Source organism: Mustelus asterias, chromosome 4, assembly GCF_964213995.1.
Source record: "Mustelus asterias chromosome 4, sMusAst1.hap1.1, whole genome shotgun sequence".
Lineage (NCBI taxonomy): Eukaryota > Metazoa > Chordata > Chondrichthyes > Carcharhiniformes > Triakidae > Mustelus > Mustelus asterias.
In genome coordinates, this window is record NC_135804.1 from 105,118,780 (window position 1) to 105,140,715 (window position 21,936).

Sequence of the window (21,936 nt, forward strand, 5' to 3'; positions counted from 1 at the left end):
CTGGGTGAGAGATGCATGAGATTTGACTTGTGAGCCAGAATAATAATGTAGCTGAGAGGGGCAGAGCTTGTCACCTTGAGGTGGCAAGATGCCCACAATTATTGGTGAGCTTAGCAGATGTACGCTCTGAAAGAGTGGATGGCTGAGAAAATGTGCACGAATTCCGAGTTTGGGCTTATAGTATGAAAAACCTGCCAAGAGACAGAGCCAGTGGAGTTGTACAATCTAACAGCCTTATCCATGCGTGGACATATCTCTGCTTGTATAGTACATCTTCACCTTTCGAGAATGAAGACAAGATAGGAGAGGCGATGGCCTAATGCTATTATCGCAAGACTATTAATCCAGAAACTCAGCTAATGTCCTGGGACCCAGGTTCGAACTCCACCATGGCAGATGGTGGAATTTGAATTCAATAAAAAATAAACCTGGAATTAAGAATCTACTGATGACCATGAAACCATTGTCAATTGTTGGAAAAACCCATCTGGTTCACTAATGTCCTATAGGGAAGGAAATCTGCCATCCTTACCTGGTCTGGCCTACATGTGACACCAGAGCCACAGCAATGTGGTTGACTATCAAATGCCCTCGGGCAAATAGGGGTGGGCAATAAGTGCTGGGCAGTCAGTGACGCTCATGTTCCACGGATGAATAAAAAACCCCACCTCTGCGTCAAACTTACACAGCCAAGCATAAACATGACACGACCCTGCAAAGCATGTGAATGAGGTCCCTTCCACAAGCACAATAACATTAAAGTTGAAGCATCACTGATGTCAAGAATGATCTGGAAAAGGGGCACAGACTATGGTTATCTGATAACACACAGCACAGACAAGACACCCGTGATAATGACATGTGCAATAAGTTGGGGGAAGGACCATGGTAGTACACCTGATTGACAGCAACGCAGCTCATCATAAAAAAGAGGCATACGCAAGAGGAAATGTGCAATACATCTATGTACATCATGTACATGTTGTGAACACTATTGTGCTTCAAAATCTTTTTAACTTTCCTAACCTTATCCTGACATCCACAGCAAAGGTGGAGGCCATCTGCTGACTGCTACACCCTGCTGTCTGTGATTATCTTGATGTGGAGATGCTGGTGTTGGGCTGGGGTAAACACAGTAAGAAGTCTCACAGCACCAGGTTAAAGTCCAACAGGTTTATTTGGTAGCAAAAGCCACTAGCTTTCGGTGCGCTGCTCCTTCGTCAGGTAAGTGGGAGTTCTGTTCACAAACAGGGCATATAAAGACACAAACTCAATTTACAAAATAATGGTTGGAATGCGAGTCTTTACAGGTAATCAAGTCTTAAAGGTACAGACAATGTGAGTGGAGAGAGCGTTAAGCACAGGTTAAAGAGATGTGTATTGTCTCCAGACAGAACAGTTAGTGAGATTTTGCAAGCCCAGGCAAGTCGTGGGGGTTACAGCTGTCATCCCTTGCCTGGGCTTGCAAAATCTCACTAACTGTTCTGTCTGGAGACAATACACATCTCTTTAACCTGTGCTTAACGCTCTCTCCACTCACATTGTCTGTACCTTTAAGACTTGATTACCTGTAAAGACTCGCATTCCAATTGTTTACCTGTAAAGACTCGCATTCCAACCATTATTTTGTAAATTGAGTGTGTGTCTTTATATGCCCTGTTTGTGAACAGAACTCCCACTTACCTGACGAAGGAGCAGCGCACCGAAAGCTAGTGGCTTTTGCTACCAAATAAACCTGTTGTACTTTAACCTGGTGTTGTGAGACTTCTTACTGTGATTATCTTGGCAGGCATCCTTTGGAGGGCCCTGGCCTGCTTTGGATGCCCTGCTGTGGGACAGGCAGATTGTGGATGCCCTCGGGAACTTTCCCAAGGTGCCTGCGAAAGAAAGGAGAGATAATTAGTCCATGGCAGGTAATTCTAAAACAGGACAAAAAGCACTCACAGTGCTGAGGGATAAGCTGGTGCAGGAACCTCGCTTGGGTGTGAGCTGCCCACCTCGCCATCAGCACAGACATGGTTGACGTCCTCTCTGGCCAGTTCTATGGCTCAGTTTTCAAACTGAGAGAGGACTTTGATGTCTGGCACTCCACCCCAGGTTTGGGTCCTCTCCCTGCAATTGGCTATTCTTAGCAGTTAACCGAATAATTAAAGCAATATTTGTTATTTAGGTGACATTGGCAAATCTAACAAATCTATTAGTGCCACTTTGACTGAAATTACTCCATGCAGTATCAGTCTCAGATGCATTAATGCATTTGAAAGCTCATTAATCTGTTTAAAATTAATATTTCTATTATCTCACAGCATCATTTTAACCGTTAGAATTTAATCTTGTTGAACACAAGCTGCAATTTGCAGTGACAGGGCATTAAGCAGCATTTGCATTGTATTTGTCCTGCACATTTAAGATTTTTTTTTCATGATAAGTTGTTGCAAATGCAAGCTAGAAGCATGGTAAGATCAACGTGACATCTGGGGCCTCAGTACATGATGGGTCCAACAATCTTTCTCCTTAAAAATTAGATTTATGGATCTGAAGGAGAAAAAGAAGAATGATTGAGTGTGAGAGAATTAGAGTAAAATCAGCTACAGAAATAGAAAGGGAAAGAAAGATTGGATTAAGAGAGTGAGGAAAAAGAAAAGTAAGAATAAATATAAAAATGATAAAATTACCAGTGCCAAAGAGAATGTGGAATGTTGTAGATCCTATTAAATGCACTGACGGAGGGTCATCCAGATTCAAAACGTTGGCTCTATTCTCTCTCCACAGTTGCTGACAGACCTGCTGAGATTTTCCAGCATTTTCTGCTTTTGTTTCAGATTCCAGCATCCGCTGTATTTTGCTTTTATCTATTAAATACTGTCATGTTTACTCATTTGTGATGTGTCTATTAGAAAGTTAGTCCGGAATCCTGTGGAGGCAGCAGGAGCTTCAGCTGCCAGCTGGTGAGAGCCCTCTTTCGGGAAAGCTGGCTTCATCGTGTGCCACTCAGCAACTTGACTGGCCAATGTTGAGACTTCCCCTGGGATAAAGGTGCCTTGGGAGATCCCACTTACCAAGTGCTGCTGGGCAACCAGAGGCGATGGCTGCTGTTGATACAACACCCACCTGAGGCCAAGGATCATTGCTGGATTCCAGGTCAGGGGTGAGGGACAGGGGAGGGTCACAGGGTGGGTGCAGGGAAGGAGGGGTCAGCAGCAAGGGCAATGGGATGGCTCTCAGCAGCTCTCCTTCCCAGTGCCATGTCCCTAGGTCAGACACTGAGTGCCTGACAATGATAACCCCCGGGAGCCCACAAGCAATCCCCTGTGGGTTTGCATGTTGTCTCCCTGTGTGATGACCCACCACTTGTTGCTGAAGTAATACCAGCGGTAGTGGGATACAACTTTTCAAGGGGCATTAATTGCCTATTTAAAAACCTCAGTTGATGGCAGGGTGGGAAGGCTCTCCATGGGTCTTCCCACCACGACTTAATCGGGGTGATGGTGGGAAGGAGGCAGGGTCCCCACCAATCAGATTAAATGACACCCCACAACCAAACTCACCACAAGGGAGGGCACAAGATTTCACCTTTAATTACACTTGCAGTGCAGAAGGAGGCCATTCAGCTGATTAGGTCTGTGCTGGGTCTTTCAAAGAGCAATCACGTTTGATTCTCCATCTCTGATTTTTGTCTGTAACCCTGCAGGTTCTTCATCTTCAACTCCGACTCCCTGTTAAAGTTATTTATAGAATCAGCTTCTATGCCTTTTCAGGCCCCGACAACTCTCGGAGTGACACCATTTCTCCTTATCTTCCCCTCCAGATCTTTTCCAATTATTTTGAATCTATGACCTCTTATTATTGACACACTCGCCAGAGAGGGTAATTTTTCTCTATCTACTTCATCAAAACCTCTCATCATCTTGAAAAGCTCTATTAGGTCACATCTTAACCTTCTCTGTTTTAAGGTGCACTTTCCAACTTCTCCTCATAACCAAAGTCCTTCCTGGTAGAGTCCTGGCAAACATCCTCTGCACTGTTGACAGCTTTCCTGAACTGTGGTGCCCACATAATCATGGAATTGTTACGGCACAAAAGGAGGCATTTAGCCCATTGTGCCTGCACCAGCTTTTTAAATGAACATTCTGACTTCGTGCCAGTCTCCTGCCTTTTCCCTGAACCCTTGCACATTGTTTCTATTCATATACTTATCTAATGCCCTATTAAATGCCTTGATCAAACCTATCTCCACCACACTTCCAGGCAGTGCTTTCCAGACCCGAACCACTCGTGTGAATAAGTTGTTTTTCACATCATTGCCTCTTTTGCCAATCATTTTAAACTTTGCCCTCTCCTCCTTGATCCTTTTATGAGTGGGAACAGTTCCTACCTGTTGATGCGCGTTATCACACACGAGGCTTGAGATGCTCAGGAAATAAAGGCTTTTATTTGCTGTACAACGAAGCTACCAATTATATACACGATCCCAGACTGAGGGGTCCCAGACAGAGCAGTGACCTTTATACCTCTCCCAGAAGGCGGAGCCCGACTGGGATGTACCACAATAACTATAATACAAGGTGTAACAGCCCAACCCTAACCCCAACAGCAACAAGTAGAACAACCCATCCCTAACCCCAACAGCAACATATATACATACTTGTAGTACTGGCCAGACCCTGGCTCTGTACTATCTAGTGGGAACCAACGATGGTTCACCACACCTGTATAGTCTGATTTTGAACATCTCTATTAAATCTCCTCTTAGCCTTCTTCTCTCCAAGGAGAAGAGTCCAACCTCTCCAATCTATCTTCGTAATTGAGTTTTCGCATCCCTGGAACTATTATTGTAAACCTTTTCTGCACTCTCTCCAATGTGTTCATGTCCTGGCAACAACCTGTCCTGGCCTCTCCATTCCGATGCTATCGTTAGGAAAGCCCAACAAAGTCTCTACTTTCTCAGGAGGCTAAGGAAATTCGGCATGTCCACAATGACTCTCACCAACTTTTACAGATGTACCATAGAAAGCATCCTTTCTGGATGCATCACAGCTTGGTACGGCTCCTGCTCTGACCAAGACCACAAGAAACTACAAAGGCTTGTGAATGTAGCCCAGTGCATCACGCAAATCAACTTTCCATCAGTTGACTCTGGCTACACTTACTGCTGCCTCAGAAAAGCAGCCAGCATAATCAAGGATCCCACACAACTCGGACATGCTCTCTTCCACCTTCTTCAATTAGGAAAAAGATACAAAAGTCTGAGGACATGTATCAACTGACTCAAGAACAGCTTCTTCCCTGCTGTCATCAGACTTTGAATGGACCTACCTTATATATTGAGTTGATCTTTCTCTGCACCCTAGCTATGACTGTAACACGATATTCTGCACCCTCTCCTTTCCTTTGCCCCTATATACTCTATAAATGATATGTTTTGTCTGTATAGCGTGCAAGAAACAATACTTTACACTGTATACTAATACATGTGACAATAATAAATCAAATCAAAGCAAAAAGTCCTTCCTATAGTGTGGCACCAGAACTGTGGAGGGATGTTGGTGGTGAGGGCGCAATTTTCGTGGGCTTCTTCCGGGATGGGGGTTGCGTCTGGTGTATGTTGCCCTGAAGCTTCCTGCCTGTCTGGCTTAAAAACCCTTTGCAGCCCTGTATGAATGTAAAGGCTTTCGTTTTTAACAGCTGCTCACTGCTCTGAATGATTCTAGAGGCAGGCTTTCTATTTTAAAATATTTTCACTGCCCTGAATGATTTTTCTGCCCGTGTGGCAAAGAAGTGAGAATGAGTCATTAGTTTCCAGCTGTTAGTGGCATGGGGGCATTGGCAGTCTGTGAGAGCAGGGCTCGGGAGGAAGGGAGTGATGAGACTGAAGGAGGCCAGCCTAAGGGGCTGGCTGGATGAGACCCCAAATGAGAAGGGCAGGACGATACTCAGCCGGCAGGGATGGGAGTTTGGGGGTAGGCACTTAGAGATTATGCAATGGCTAGTCAAGGGTTTTAAGCGTTAAGACATGACAGCAATGCAATTTCAGGATGACAAAGCCTGAGTATGAACTGCGTATTAGGGTTGTCTCTCTGCCACAAAGAGTCATTGTGCCTTGTTACATTCCTGAGAGTCATGCTTGTCAAACTCATTGTCCATCAGGAGTTAAGCTTTAACAATGTCAGCTGCCCACATTCTCAAAGTCAAGGAGAGGGGTGAAAACTCGTGTTTCAAGGATTAAAGGTTGGGTGCAGGGATCAGGACGGAATGTGGGAGCATTGCAGTGTCTGCCATAGAGGATGCCCTCAATGTTCACATACATGTCCAGTTGATCCTGCACATGAGGAATGGGCACCCACTAAAACAACTTGCCAGAACTCCTGTGACGTAGATATTAAGGGAGAGAATAACCAGATGTGAGGCCACTCTAATGGGGCAAGGGCATTGACCGGGGCCAGTCAAGCGAAGAAGTTGGAAGGGTAACAGATATGTCAGTGAGCACTAGCCACTGGAGAAAGTGAAGGGATGACAGCTTCCAGGACTAGGAGGACAAAGGGTGTTGGGAGGATCTGAAGGTAACCGGCTGGAACAACAACCTGACTGTCTGTCTCTCCCTGTCTCTCATTCCTCGCAGAATTCCGAGATATCTTGGGATGGAGTCAGCGGAGCTGGTGATTCTACTAATAACGGTCCTGGAGGAGCCACGTCCAGGGAGAACCCAGTGCCAGGAGGCCAGGGGGTTGCAGAGCAGGCTCAAGGGCCGGCTGTAAGTTAGACCGAACAGGGGGCTTGAAGGCAAAGATGAAGGAGACCCAGGGTGTGCAGGACCCTTGGGGGAGAACAAATCGGCCCCCTTAGCTAGGATACATAAGATGGCACTCAGAATCCATTTTGTGACAAAACAAGGTTAAAAGATCTTACAGCTTAAAAGCTGACACCACAGAATGTCCTGTCTGCACATTATGAAGTCTGAGCCAGCCCACCAGTTTAATGACATTAGTACATGCACAAAGATGCATCAACAAGACAATCACAGAATGAGCTAAACAAGGGCTCACCTATCAAGGCACCCCACTGGTCTAAATGTATGCAAAGGTATTTCAATGTCTCTGGCTGGTTTCATGAATGAAGACGGTAGCTGGTTATTATATGGAAATGGGTTTCGATCTCTCTGCAATTTAAGAAACAATACAGTAGCGATTATGTTCGTCTGGGTAACATCCAGCTAAATCAAACTGTATAAATGTACTATGTGAATGTATCTTCCAACAAAGGTATAAATGTTGAGACCTTTACACTGACTCTTCGGAGAAAGCACTGGGATTAGAATAGAAGCTTTCTCTCCACCGGTGTTAACTAAAGCTACTTTGGAAGCCAGATTGGGACTCTGAGTATGGAGTGATTTCTGAATTCGTCCATGCTAACAGGATCCAGGTATCCTTCATGGTGCTGTCGGACAACCTATGTCGCAGCAGCCTCTGCCTCACAAAGGAGACAGTGTAACACTAGTATGACCTTTTTTCAAACCAGATGCCACATGGCGAAGGAGGGCACCTGCTCCCTGTGGCTGTGAAGGTAATGGCAACCCTCAACTTCTACACCACGGGATCATTCCAGGGCTCATCAGGTGACCTATGAGGCATCTTGCAGTCATTGAACACAATTACATGTTTCAGGTCATGGATGCAATTCTATGCCAGCGCACCAGACTACCTTAATTTCAACCTGGACCAGACCCATCAGGACGAGAGGGCTATGAGATTTGTCTCTATCGCTGGTCTGCCACAGTTGCAGGGGTCATCAGTGGCATTCATGTGGCTCTACTTGCCCCATGGCATCAGGGCTTCCAGTATATCAACAGAAGGGGGTTCGACTCCCTCAATGTGCAGCTGGTGTGTGACCACCAGATGAATATTATGCACGTCATAGAATCATAGAATCTCTACTGTGCGGAAGGGGGCCATTCAGCCCATCGTGTCTGCACTGGCAAAACCCAGGCCCTATCCCCGTAACCTCATGTTTTTACCCTGCTAATCCCCCGACAGTAAGTGGCAATTTATCATGGCCAATCAACCTAACCTGCACATTTTTGGATGTGTGTGCACGTTTTCCAGGGAGTGTCAATCTCAAATCCCTGGGACATTGGAGGGTCACCTCAGGCTGTGGCACTACCACCATTTTAAACATACACAGAAATCTGACAGCTGAAAATTGGACAACCATGAGGCACTGTGGGCCATCAGCAGCAGCATGATTGTATTCAACCACAATGTTTAACCTCATGGCCCAGCACATCCCACACTCTACTATTACTATCAAGCCAGGGGCCAAACCATGACCTCCATTGGCTAGAAGAACAAAGACAGCAGGCACAGGGGAACACCAATACCTGCAGGTTCACTTCCAAATCACATACTACCCTGACTTGGAAATATATCAACATTCCTTCATTGAAATCAAAATCATGGAATACCCTCCTTAAATGCACTGCGTTTGTACATATACCACGAGGACTGTAGTAGTTCAGGAAGGTGACTCACTACCACCTTCTCAAGGGCAATTAGGGATGGACAGTAAGCAATAGATGCATACAGTATAAGATTAATAAAAAGAATGAATTATGTAATATGATTCAGACAAACCGTGAGAAAAAATGTTCAGCTGCCCATGCAAGCTTGGATTGAATGCTGATAAATATTTGTCAGCAGGAATGAAATGCTAACAGCTGCAATGTAATTTCACTAATAGCTGCTATCAAAGGATGTGCCTGCTGCTTTTGTGTCTTCAGTCTTTAGATATTCCCTGTTGCACAGTCCTACCATTCCATATTTGTACGACCAAACAAGGTGATTGATATGTCAGTTTAATTTCCTCCCACCAAAAATAGGCTGATACATCTATGCTCTGATTCTACAAGACAGCTGCCAAGAGACTTCAGATAGGGATTAAGGGTATTGTAATACAGCACTTTATTACTGGGGGAGAGGGGGACGGTGGAGGGGTTACCATTGATCAGAAATTTAACTGGACCAGCCACATAAATACTGTGGCTACATGAGTAGGTCAGATACTGGAAATTCTGCAGCAAGTAACTTACCAGCTGCCCAAAGCCTGCTCTACAAGGCACAAATCAGGACTTACTGTGGAAAATTCATGTTATAGAGGGTAACATGTTGGCTTTCGTAGAAGATTGGCTGACTACCAGAAAGGAGAGAGAGGGCATAAATGGGTCTTTTTCAGGTTGGCAAGTTGTAATGTGTGGTTTGCCACAGCGATTAGTGCTGGGATCTCAACTGTTTGTATCAATGACTTAGGTGAAATGCTTGAAGGGAAGGTTGTCAAATTTGTTGACGACACAAATATAGGTAGGAAGGTAAACTGTGAAGAGGACATGAAGGAGGCTACCAAAATTTATAGATAGGTTAAGTGAGTAGGCAAAGATTTATTTATTTATTATTGTCACAAGTGGGCTTACATTAACACTGCAATGAAGTTACTGTGAAAATTCCCTAGTTGCCACACTCCGGCACCTGTTCGGGTATACTGAGGGAGAATTTAGCCTGGCCAATTCACCTAATCAGCACGTCTTTTGGAGTGTGGAAGGAAACTGGAGCACCCGGAGGAAACCAATGCAGACACAGGGAGAACGTGCAAACTCCGCACAGACAGTGACCCGAGCCAGGAATCGAACCCGGGTCCCTGGTGCTGTGAGGCAGCAGTGCTAACCACTGTGCCACCGTGCTGCCCACTCTAACAAATGGTAAATGTAATGTGGTAAAACGTGAAATTGTCCATGTTGACAGGAAGATTAAAAAAGAAGCATATCATCTAAACGATGAGAGATTGCAGATCTCTGAGGGACCTTGGTGACCTCACGCATGAATCACAAAAGGCTTGTATGCAAGTACAGTTATTAATTAGGATTGTTATCATTTCTTGTGAGGGGAATTAAGTCCAAAAGTAGGAAGGTTATGCTTCAGTGAGACCACTAGTGAGACCACAATTAGAATAATTGTACAGTATTGGTCACTTCATTTAAGGAAGGATGTGAAAGCATTGGAAGCAGTTTGGAGAAGGTTTACCAAACTAATATCTGGAATGGGTGAGTTGTCTTATGAGGAAATGTTGGACAGGCAAGATTTGTATTTGCTAGAGTTTAGAAGAGTGACTTGATTGAACTTATAAGATCCTGAGCAGTTTTGACAAGGTGGATGAGAAGAAGAAGTTTATTCTTGTTAGTGAGTCTAGAACTAGGGGTGACTGTTTAAAACTAAGGGGTAACCTATGAGGGGAGGTGAAGTAAAGGTCAGAATTTTCCAGCCATTCATGCCAGCGGGATTCTCTGCTCCTCTGGCAGGGAAAGGATTGCCAAATTCTCTGTCCTCGCTTGCAGTGGCAGTGGGGCATGAATGGCTGGAAAATTCTAGCCAAAATCTTTTCACTCAGAGGGTCATGAGTCTTTAGAACTCTGTTCCTGAAAAAGTTGTGGAAGCAGAGTGTTTGAATATTTTTAGATCATAGAATCCCTACAGTGCAGAAGGAGGCCATTTGACCCATCGGGCTGTACCGACTCTCTTCAGAGCATGACCCACTCCCCCATCCCCACGTATTTACTTCACTAACCCCCCTAATCTACACATCTTGGGACACTAAGGGGCAATTTAGCATGGCCAATCCACCTCACCTGCACATCTTTGAACTGTGGGAGGAAACCGGAGCACCTGGAGGAAACCCATGCAGACACAAGGAGAATGTGCAAACTCTACACAGGCAGTCACCCAAAGCTAGAATCGAACCGGGGTCCCTGGCGCTGTGAGGTAGTAGTGCTAACCACCATGCCACCAGGCCGCTCTAAGGCAGAGGTGGATAGGTTTGTGCTAAGCAAAGTGGTGATAAGTTATCGGGGGTAGGCGGGATCCAGATTTGAGTTTACTCTCAGATCAGCCATGATCTTATTGAATGGCAGAACCAGGCACAAGGGGCTGAATGGCCTACTCCTGCTCCTTGTTTGTACGTTCATACATGTTCTGTGCTGGACTGCACATTGAAATTATTCAGAAGAGGAGGCAGTGAATGTTGCCTGTCTCAACAGGACAGGTTGTGTGTGGGATGATTGCGTAATCGACCCACCCTGAAAAAGGCCTTTTACAAATGTTCCCCGATGAGATTAGTCTATGAGCGCAATTAATATCACAAACCTGAAATGCTGTCTCCAGCATTTGTAACATGCGCCTTTAAACAAACACTCATACTGAAGTTGAGTTCTTATGTCCATGAGGATTTTTAATCATGTGATACAATTATTGCATCTCAAACCTTCAAACTCTAATAAAATCATATTATTTTAAAAACATTTTACTGCATGTTTCAGACATATGGTGATAACAGTTTGTCCCTCTTTTAAACTTCATTCCCATTCTAAAAAGCAATACGTTGGCAAGTTGCTCTCTGGGCAATGAGCTTTTTTCGGATTTCATCCTACTGATGAGTGTTCCATGATTACGTATGGACTCCCAGTCCTGCACTCAGTTACCGGAGTGGCTGGCAGTATTGGTGTTTGTAAGGTGAGTGGTTACTCCATATACCAAAATACAACTACGTTTTTATTCAAGTTGGTAAAGATATAATACAAATTTATTTTATATTGTGCTTTTCAAGTTGATCAGTCTAATTGTTCATAGGGAGGCTCTTGGTACGTTAAGAAATGTAGACTTCTATGTACTTGCAGAACCTTGGTTGAGATGTTAAACTGTAATCTCCTCTATCTGTTCCAGTAGTTAAGGAGGATAGTAAACATTTCATGCTACGAGTGCTCTCCTGGTGTCGTGAGTAATATTTCTCCCTCAACCAAAACCATGAAAAGAATGAGTTCATCTGTTATTCACATTATTGCTATTGATAAGATATTGCTGATGCAGAACAGCTGCTGTGTTTCCCAAATATTAATTTGTTGAAAGTACATTCATGTATGAATCACTTTAAGATGTTTCAGTGTAATAATGTCGTACATAAATACAAGGGGTAATTTAAGAGGAAGTTCGATAAGTACATGAGGAAGAAAGGTATAGAATGATATGCTGGTAGAGTCAGATGAGGAGGGGTGGAAGGAGGTCCTCACAGCAGTATCCTGGACCTAACCATCTTCAGAAGCTTCACAAATGACTATCCCTCCATAAGAAGGTTAGAAGTGGGGAGGTTCACTAATGATTGCAAAGTGTTCAGTTCCATTCTCAACTCTCCAAAGTTCGGGCGGGATTCTATGATCTCACTTGCCCGCCAACGCTGCCAGCGAGAACGGATAACTTGGGACTTAGCCAAAACTCTATTTACTACAGTGGGACTGGAGAATTCCACTGTGGGCAAGGTCAGAGAATTCCAGTTTCATGTCTTTGTGCAGCTAGACTGGGACAACATTCCGGGCTGATAAGTAGCAAGTAGGTTCACGCTACACAACTGCCAGGCAATGACCATCTCCAACAAAAGAGAGATTATAATCACCCCTCATTAACATTCAGTGGCATTGCCATCATTAAATTCCCCAGCATCAATACACAACGGGTCTCTATCGACCAGACGCTCAACTGGATCAGCCACATAAATACTGTAGTTTCAGGAAGAGATCAGAAACTGGGTATTCTGTAGCAAGTGTCTCACCTCTTAACTCCTCAAAGCCTTTCCAACATCCACATGGTTCAAGTCAGGAACATGATGCAACTTTCATTTGTCTGGATTAATGCAACTTCAAAAACATTAACGTACCTTGAAACCATCCAGTACAAAGCAGTGTATTGGCACCTATTCCAGATTGTGAATTGGGTGCCAAAGAAGCAGCTGCTTTGTACTAGATGATGTTGAGTATCTGAATGATTTTGGAGCGGCATTAATCCAAGCAGATGGAGAATATTCCATCATGTTTCCATCTCTCTGACTAAAGTTTTGCTTCTCTATCCTAATATCTCTTTTTTATCATGATGTTCATGTCTTTTTTATGACTCTTTGAGGCACCTTGGGATATATTTTCTACATTAAACGTCTTGTATAAAAGCAATATGTTGGTGTTGGGTGTTTCTGACATAAAGTTAGTTCACATAAAACAAAGGACTTGCTACAGCATCAGTTCAAAATAAAAACAAAATGTTTTCTAGACAGAGAAAGAGGATGTGCAAAAATAAGTAGGTAATATTTATGTGGAATTTCAATCAAATATAACTCGCTGTTGTCAAAATGATTGAGAGTCAGAATTAGTAAATGCATCTTTGTTTCATAATCCAAAATGTTAGAGGATGAACGAGAGGCATTTCTTAGCTTGATTTGGAAAAGTCATGAGAAAAGGACAACTTGCAATAAATGAAAATTGTGGCAACATGGGGGAGAACTTCCAGAAAAAATATTGGCTTGGATTTTGTGGTCAGTGATGAAGGAAGGACTCACCGCTGACCTCAAAGAAAGCTGCCCACAAAGACCCATTGATCTCTGTGGCAGTAATTTCCCCTTTCCAGACAGCTGTTTAAATCCTACACTAATTCAAGGAGATGTCTTGATGTGCAGCAACTATGTCAGCAAGCAGCTAAGTACCTAACCAAACTGATATATTCACACGCAATAAACCAGAAAGCTGAAAGCACTTCAAATCCACACTGATAATTTGAATTTTCAGATAGTGAATTGATGTTTGGGTGACACTAAAGAAGGATTCTTTTTAGGTTTTTAAAAAAAATACGTGGGACTTTATTATTATTGTGGAGAAATTTGAAATTCTGCAAATATAAGTTTAGCTTTTCCGAGGTAGTGAAGGCGGTTACTACTAATTATAAGTTAGCACACTATTAAAAACTCAATTACACCTCATTCAACAAGGTGTAACATTTTCAAGAGTTTCCACAGTGACACTAGCAACATAGGATTGGGAGTTGTTGTCAAATCAGGATTGTGATGGAGTTTTCAGTCTATGGGAACCACCCCCTCCTCTTAGGCCCCACTCCTTGGCACTGCCCGGTGCTTGGTGGCCAAGATTGCAGACTGGCAGTGCCAAGGTTCCAGACTGGCAGTGCCAGGCTGTCACTACCAGGGTCCCAGGCTGGCACTGCCCAAGCGACACTGCCCCCCCCGCCCCCACACTCCCGACCACCCAGGGGAACTCAATAGCCTCCTGTCTCTATGGCGAGGACATCACGTCTAGTCCCTGTTCCTGGGGATCATACATGATCCTTGCCGGTGAGGGTTTGCACCGGTGAGGCCTTTAAGGCAAGTGAACCCCTATGATTATGTCCGGGCTCACTAATGATATTTAAATTAGGATTTAAATATTAAAATCTGCCTCGCACCCTTTCTGGGCGCAAGACTAATTACCTCGGCAATTCAGTGTCGGTATCACTGTGAAAGGCAAGACATCGGTTGCGAACCCAATTTTTCATCTCTCTCACAATCTTACTGGCACGCCACACCAATCAACTGGTGTGACAGGCCGGCAAGATCGCCCCCACCATTTTTCTCGCTCGAAGCAACACTGCCATTTTTTGGTAAGATTTCACCCATAATCTCCCAAAAATTCCCAAAATCTCCACCATTAGAATTTTTTTGTGTGTCCTTCCTGGTTCTGATAGAGAGTGGGATTTTTCTCCCTTTTTGCTGAATATTTCGCTATGGCGGGAGGCAACGGATCACTTGCTGGTAGCAGGATCCTATGGTCCCACCATTGTCAACACGGTTTCCCGTTGAATGCACCTCTCACTGCCCATGGCAGGGGACACTGTTGGCAGGACCATAATATCCTGCCTGCATGAACAGCAGCAAGACTTTGGCAATAGTCTAATTGATAGAAATTGCCATGATTAATTAACAACTTAATTCCCATTGTATCATGCGTCTTGGTCTTTTCTTGAATAGCAATTGTTGTATATCTATAATAATAGATTTCATGTGGTCCTGCAAGCAGTAGGTGTGGGTCGGTCATTATTCTCATATTGGTTGAAGTGGAAGACATACCGGAGTTGCTTTTAAATGTGGAAGACAGTGGGAGGGATATACAAATCAAACTGCCTGGCCTAGGCTTTAGGCCTGTGGAATTTAAAATCAGGTGTTGCTGGGACCGCTCAGGATAGCACGTAACAGCTGGCAGCAGGAAAGATTGGACAACCCTTGGCTGACCTCTCAGTTGCAGGTAAGTGGCAGAGTGGAGGTCCTGTGAGGAGGGAAAGTTTGAGGGAAAGAGGGAGGTGTAACTACTATTTAGGCACCAAGATGACCTCTTATGTTGCAACTTTCCTCAGCCTGGTGCAAAATCCATGGCAATTTCCCCAAGCAGGCCTTGTTTAAAATGCAATGAGAGTTCTATTGATGTAATAGAACTATGATTCACATCAATTCAAGAGAACTCCTGCCTACTTCATCCACTTACATAATTCTGCAGGTGAAAATTATAAATGGTGGAAATGGATCAAATTCTGAGCAGGTAAGTTCATTTCTAACTATTCACTTCCCCCACCATCGATGTACAGGAAGAGTTAAAATCGACCCAATGGATTGATGGCTTCGAGGTGAATAAGTGTAATCATAATTGATAACTGCACAAAAAAAACCCCTGAACAGCAGCGGAGCCTTCCCAGCCTGACACCTCAGTAACTTTTTTTCAATATTCATTCATGGGATATGGGTGTCGCTGGCTGGCCAGCATTTATTGCCTATCCCTAGTTGCCCATGAGAAGGTGGTGGTGAGCTGCCTTCTTGAATCACTGCCTCAGGGCCACCACCCATAAGAAATGTGCACCATGAACTTAGACGTGTGAAACCATATTCCAAAAGGGCAGTAGTGATGTGCAATATCTGATACTGACACTCATAAAAGAGGATAGTCTTATGCACATCGAAACACTTAAATTGGTGTGGTAATAATTAGCTGCTTTTATTTCCGGGCCTTCTGGAATATTCCCTCCAGGAATAACCAAGTAAAAAAAGAGAACATATTGGGGTGTAACTGTGACAAAGTGCTTACTCCCATTAACAATAGGCAACTACCATAAATACTAGGTGGGATTCGTACCATGGTGAAAGGGTGTCGATAAAACTGAGGAGCACAATGAACTTTTACTTCCTGCTGACAGCAAAAAACTCCTTCATTTTGTGGCTAGTGGTAAGGCAATCGCGTGCCTTAATCATTTTATATGCAATTGGCATCCAGGCTTTTACTGGATGTTGCCTTTCAGCCCCAAGTGGGCCTCCCATCCTTTAGTACAACTCCTATGGCAGCATTTCCAATTCTTCAATGCCAAAGGGAACGGTGTTGTTAGCATCTGGATACTGAGAGGGCTGAATTTTCTCAGTGATGATCTCCCCTGCAGGGGCTGAAATCCAGGGCTGATCTTGCACCTACTGGCAGCGGGACCCAAGGGTGACAGGCCAATGATGGCCAATTAAGGATGGTGGCCCTTCACCAGTAACTGCCGGCCCAATCAGAGGGCTGGCAGTTTAGCAGCTTAACAGTGGCACTGTTAGCGATAGCCACCGCTGAGGCTGCTGCTCCAATGGTCCTCAATGACAGGTGAGTTGGATTTGGGGGAAGATAAGACAAGGCCAGGCAGGCAGGCCTCAGTGATCAGTAATGGGGACGGGATGGGGGGGTGGTTGTAGTATGGGGAGTGGGGATTAGTTGTGGAGCTTGTTGCCATTGAAGCCTTCTGTGGGCCATGTAACATCCATAAAGGAGGACCTTTTGGCACAGGAACCCACTAAATGCCACCAGAGTTTAACCAGTTGTCTCCCCACATGGAGATGGCTTCTCCCATTGTAAGCAAAATGCCTGTGGAGGCAGGAATTGGCCCATAACTGGCCATTTAAGTCGTTCAATTGGTTGCCAGGTAGGTGCCCAAGGCCCCACATTTCTCACCATTGGCAATTTGGCATTGTGGCAGCAAGATATCAGGACATACGAACATAAGAATTGGGAGTAAGACTAGGCCATTTGGCCCCTCGAGCCTGCTGTGCTATTATGGTTGACCTGATTGTGGCCTCAAGTCAATGCCCCCCCCACCACCACTGGTAATCTTTGACCCTCTTGTTAGTCCAGAATCTATCTACCTCTGTCTTAAAAATATTCAAGGACCCTGTTTCGGGCAAAGAGTTCTGAAGACTCACAACCCCCTGATTGGAAACATATCTTCTCATCTCTGTCTTAAATGCCTTAAAAAAAACTCTTTATTTTCAAACGATGATCCTCCAGTCCTAGTCTCTCCCACAAGGGGAAACATCCTTTAAGTAGCCATCCTGTCAAGTCTTCTCAGGATCTTATATGTTTCAATAAACTCATCTCTCATTCCTCAAAACTCCAGTGGACGCAGGCCCAGCCTGTGCAACCTTCCCTCATAAGATAACCCTGGTTTGGGTGAATGTAGGGAGTTAAATCAGAAAAGTTATGTCAGGTGGTGCCAACATCACCCTGGTTTTCACAAAGGCAGGTTTGTGGATGAGCGAGGAACCCCCTTGAAGCTCCCAGATAAATAATTCTCAAGATACCAATACATCATTAACTGCTGTTTTAACCAAGCACTCTGGCTTTGACAGCCAGCTAATCTATGCCTTGAGCTGTCAGTAGCTTATCAGGGTCAACCAGATGAGTGCACAGAGGGTGATGGAGGGACACTATGGCGAAATTGAGACGGGGAAGCTTTTGAACAGTAAAACTGACGTAATTCAGCTAGAGCTCAGTGGGAGGCTCCTGCTCACAGCACTCCTTTGCAGGAATGTTTTTGGTACTTGGCAGGTAATTCCCAACTTCTGGCAAGTCATTTACCTGTCTTACATTTCACACACATTCAGCTGCACTTCCCTGTTTCAGCCTTCACCATGGCGTGGCGGCAGCTTAAGTAGCTCCACCTTCGACCTTTGATGAAGAATGAGGGGAGCACCAAAATCAAGACCATTGGCACTAAGAACAGAAGGGATCATGACACCAGTAGCACCAGCCACCTTCTCTTCAGCCTATGTTGCTCTGCAGGGCAAAGGGATGAACACAGAGATCTAACTCCAAGGAGGTGAAAACCCAACTTGGGCAGGAGACCAGGTCTCTTATCATGTCTGAGCACTGGTGCCTCAGGTAGCTCAGACTCTCATGGCAGTTGTGAACTACCTTCACCTGCAAGGAGAGAAAGCAAAGTGTTGTGATTGTTGGAAATGACTTTTGTGAAGTGAAGGGAAGGATAATATTTATAGAGGTGACTGTGATGTATAGTCGCGAAAAAGTTAAATATATTTATTAGTCACAAGTAAGGCTTACATTAACACTGCAATGAAGTTACTGTGAAATTCCCCAAGTTGCTCCACTAGGGCGCCTGTTCGGGACAATGCACCTAACCAGCATGTCTTTCAGACTGTGGGAGGAAACCTGAGCACACGGAAGAAACCCATGCAAACACGGGGAGAATTTGTAGACTCTGCATAGACAGTGACTCAAGCAGGGAATCGAACCCAGGTCCCTGGCACTGTGAGGCAGCAGTGCTAACCACTGTGCTACCGTGCCGCAAACAGAGGACCTGGGATGAGATTGAGTATGAGTGTTGGCTGTTCAGGTGGGGATGTGTGGAGATTCCTGGAGAGAGGGGAAGGAGTGTAACTGCAGGGTAAGTTGTTGGTCTGAGGAGTGATCTGCAGGAGAATGCTGGAAAAGTCAGAGTGTGGAACCTCCCTGCCCTCCAAGTTAGAGGGACCATACTCCAGCTGCTGACTTTCTTGGCTTTTTCCCGCTTAATTTGAGAGACTATCCCCTTCTTCCCATTCTTGGGAAGATCTCCTCACTCCAGTCCCTCAGATCCTCTGGGTAAGAAACCAACAGGCCGAGCAGGTCTCCCCTCCATTTCCCTGTTTGCTGCAGCCCTAGGAATCCATCTCCAGTTCAGCCTTTCTGACTGGTGCTCGATCCCTTTAACCCTTCCTTTGAGAGATCTGGTACATCATCCCACCCCACCCTCTCTGATTGGTTGTGAGATCCTAAAGTGAACTGCTATTGCTGTGCTCAGCTAAAGAGCCCTGCAAAGCCCAGTTCAGCTGTCAACGGGTTCCCAACCCATTGCAGAGAATGGCCAAAGAATGTGAGTTTAATATTCCAAAAAAACAATGACAGCTTTCTTTTAAATATGGAAAAGCAGATATTTTCCAATAAGGGGTACAGCAAATGCTGTCAATCCAAGTGGTTGTTTCCCAAATAAATGATGATCCCTCTCAGTTGAAATTAGTCAGTTGGGTGGATCCTGGTAGAGTTACAAAAGGGCATGTTTAAAATATAGCTCATTGTATTATGAGTATAGAGTTCACAGATATTTAATGCAGTCTATAAATTCATGTGACACTTGTAAATCCAATGTGAGCCTATACAAACACAGATCTATTAATTATTTACTTAAATATGCTGGTGTAATGCCTATTTGTGAACTAAATGGTGGAGAATGCAGGTAGCGTAGCTATTCCTTCTCTTCCTGAAGAAAGGTAAGCAGCCATCTTGTTCCCGGACTGGGTGACTGTATGGCGTTTGAACATTCTCCCCGTGTCTGCGTGGGTTTCCTCCGGGTGCTCCAGTTTCCTCCCACTGTCTGAAAGACATACTGGTTAGGTGCATTGGCCATGCTAAGTTCTCCCTCAGTGTACCCGAACAGGTGCTCCGGAGTATGGCGACTAGGGTATTTTCACAGTAACTTCATTGCAGTGTTAATGTAAGCCTACTTGTGACACTAATAAATAAACTTTAAACTTTAAATCTGTGATCACATTCTGCTACTTTGTTGGAATATATATTTTTCGACATGATGGCACAGTGGTTAGCAGTGCTGCCTCCAGCGCCAGGGATCTGCCAGGGGTCTCGGTTCGATCCCTGGCTTAGGTCCCTGTCTGTGTGGAGTCTGCACGTTCTCCCAGTGTCTGCGTGGGCTTCCTCCGGGTGCTCTGGTTTCCTCTCACAGTCTGAAAGATGTGCTGGTTAGGTGCATTGGCTATGCTAAATTCTCCCTCAGTGTACCCGAACAGTGTGGCGACTAGGGGATTTTCACAATAACTTCATTGCAGTGTTAATGTAAGCTTATTTGTGACACTAATAAATAAACTTAACTTAAACTTAAACTTATTTCTTTCATCTTTGCATTTCTCTGTTGAATTTACCTCATTTACTAACCGAACAAATAGGCTAAAGACCTGTTTCAATGCCATTACAGACACTTGTTTGTAGCCTAACACCGAGCCATGCAAAAGCCTGACAAACTATGCTGATTATGCTAATCTATTCTGATTATGTTAATCTATTCTCGTTATGCTAATATATTCTGATTATGATGATAAACCATTTAAACGCTTACAGCATCAGGAAAGTGCCAGGAGTAAGATTCAAGATCAAAATGAGTGTGATAGATTGCATGAGATGTTTCAACAAATTGAGCTTATGATCACTTTTTCTGTTCCAATAAATTACTTTATTCAGAACATTTACATGACGTGACTGTACAAAGTTGACATAGTAAGGTACAAACCAAATCAGTTTCTTCCAAATACTGTATCTTACTCATTATATTTACATTTACAGTCCATATTTACAAGATTCATTACCTACAGCTTGAGGGGCTTTTCACAGTTTCCAGCCAATGGGTGTAGTAGATTTAATGGCATTAAGACAGTGGCTTTTACCATGCCTCTGCAGCGACTGCCCAGAGCTTCATAGCTGTCAATGTCATCTCTTTTACACAAACTGTTCTATTTTGCAAAAATATACATTATTCATAAAATATCTAAAAGAGACATCACAAAACATTCCAAATTGTCAAAACAGGGAAGGGCAATGATGTTCACATTTCTCACATAGATCATTTTTAGATCATTTTGCACTCTGAGGTGCTTCAATACAATGAGGAGAACATTACAAACATTTCAAAATGGTCATTACAGGGAGTGCAATGATGTTCAAATTATGTACGGGGGTCATGTTGAACTCTGAGTTGCTTCAACACAGTTGCATTTACTATTTTGTTCCAGTTCTACTCGTGCTGTTGTGATCATTAATGTCACTCTCCCTTCTCCAGAGTGAGGGTGGGCTCAAATGATTTCAGTGTGACCCTTCCTGTCACAGGAAATATTGCTTGTGACAGTAGAAAATAGCAAGGATAATTTTTTGGGGGGTTTTCTGTTGAGGACTCAGCTGTTTCATTGCACCAAAAAAGCAAAGCTTTCTGCTTTTGACCAATGCTGTGTGAGTGTAAGTTGAACACTGGCTAAAGAAACATCAAAGTAAACAAGCTTTGCTGACTGGGAGTAGAATCTAATCCTGCCTCGCCTTCACACTGACTCTGATAATGTCACTCGATACCTAGACAAGATGTGATTGATGAAATGGTGTGTGGTGGGTGAGCTGCTTGTTCTGTTGTCTCTGTGGGGATTACACTCAGCAAGTGAGAAAATATTCCATTATTCAAAGGAGACATTTGAAGGAGTTCTGACCAACATTAATCTAGCAACAACAATAACGTGCATTTATATTGCACCTTTAATATCCCAAAGGCGCATCACAGAAGAATTATAAAACAAGGGGCCTGATTTTACAATTGCGTTGTGCCCGTTTTCGGGGGCGAAAACTTGGTAAAGTCGGGTGTGAGGCGAACAGTGCGATCTGCACCTGCGTTCATGCAGATTCCAACTTTACCAAGGTACCAAAATTGGCTGCGATCAGAACCGTGCTCAAAACGGGCGGGCGCGGTTCAATTTAAATGCATTTGCATGCATTTATATTGACTTAATGAGCTGGACGCCCAATCTTACCTGCATTTCCCCCTTTACCATCGCGTTCACCCATTCAGATTTGGCACGAAACAGACATGGTCCGCAAAGATTGGTTTTGGGCGCTCCAGAGGTAAGTTCACAGCTTCCAGTGGCTCTCTAACTCAGATCGGTTGTGGGGAGGGGGGTGGGTCAAATCATTCCCTGGTG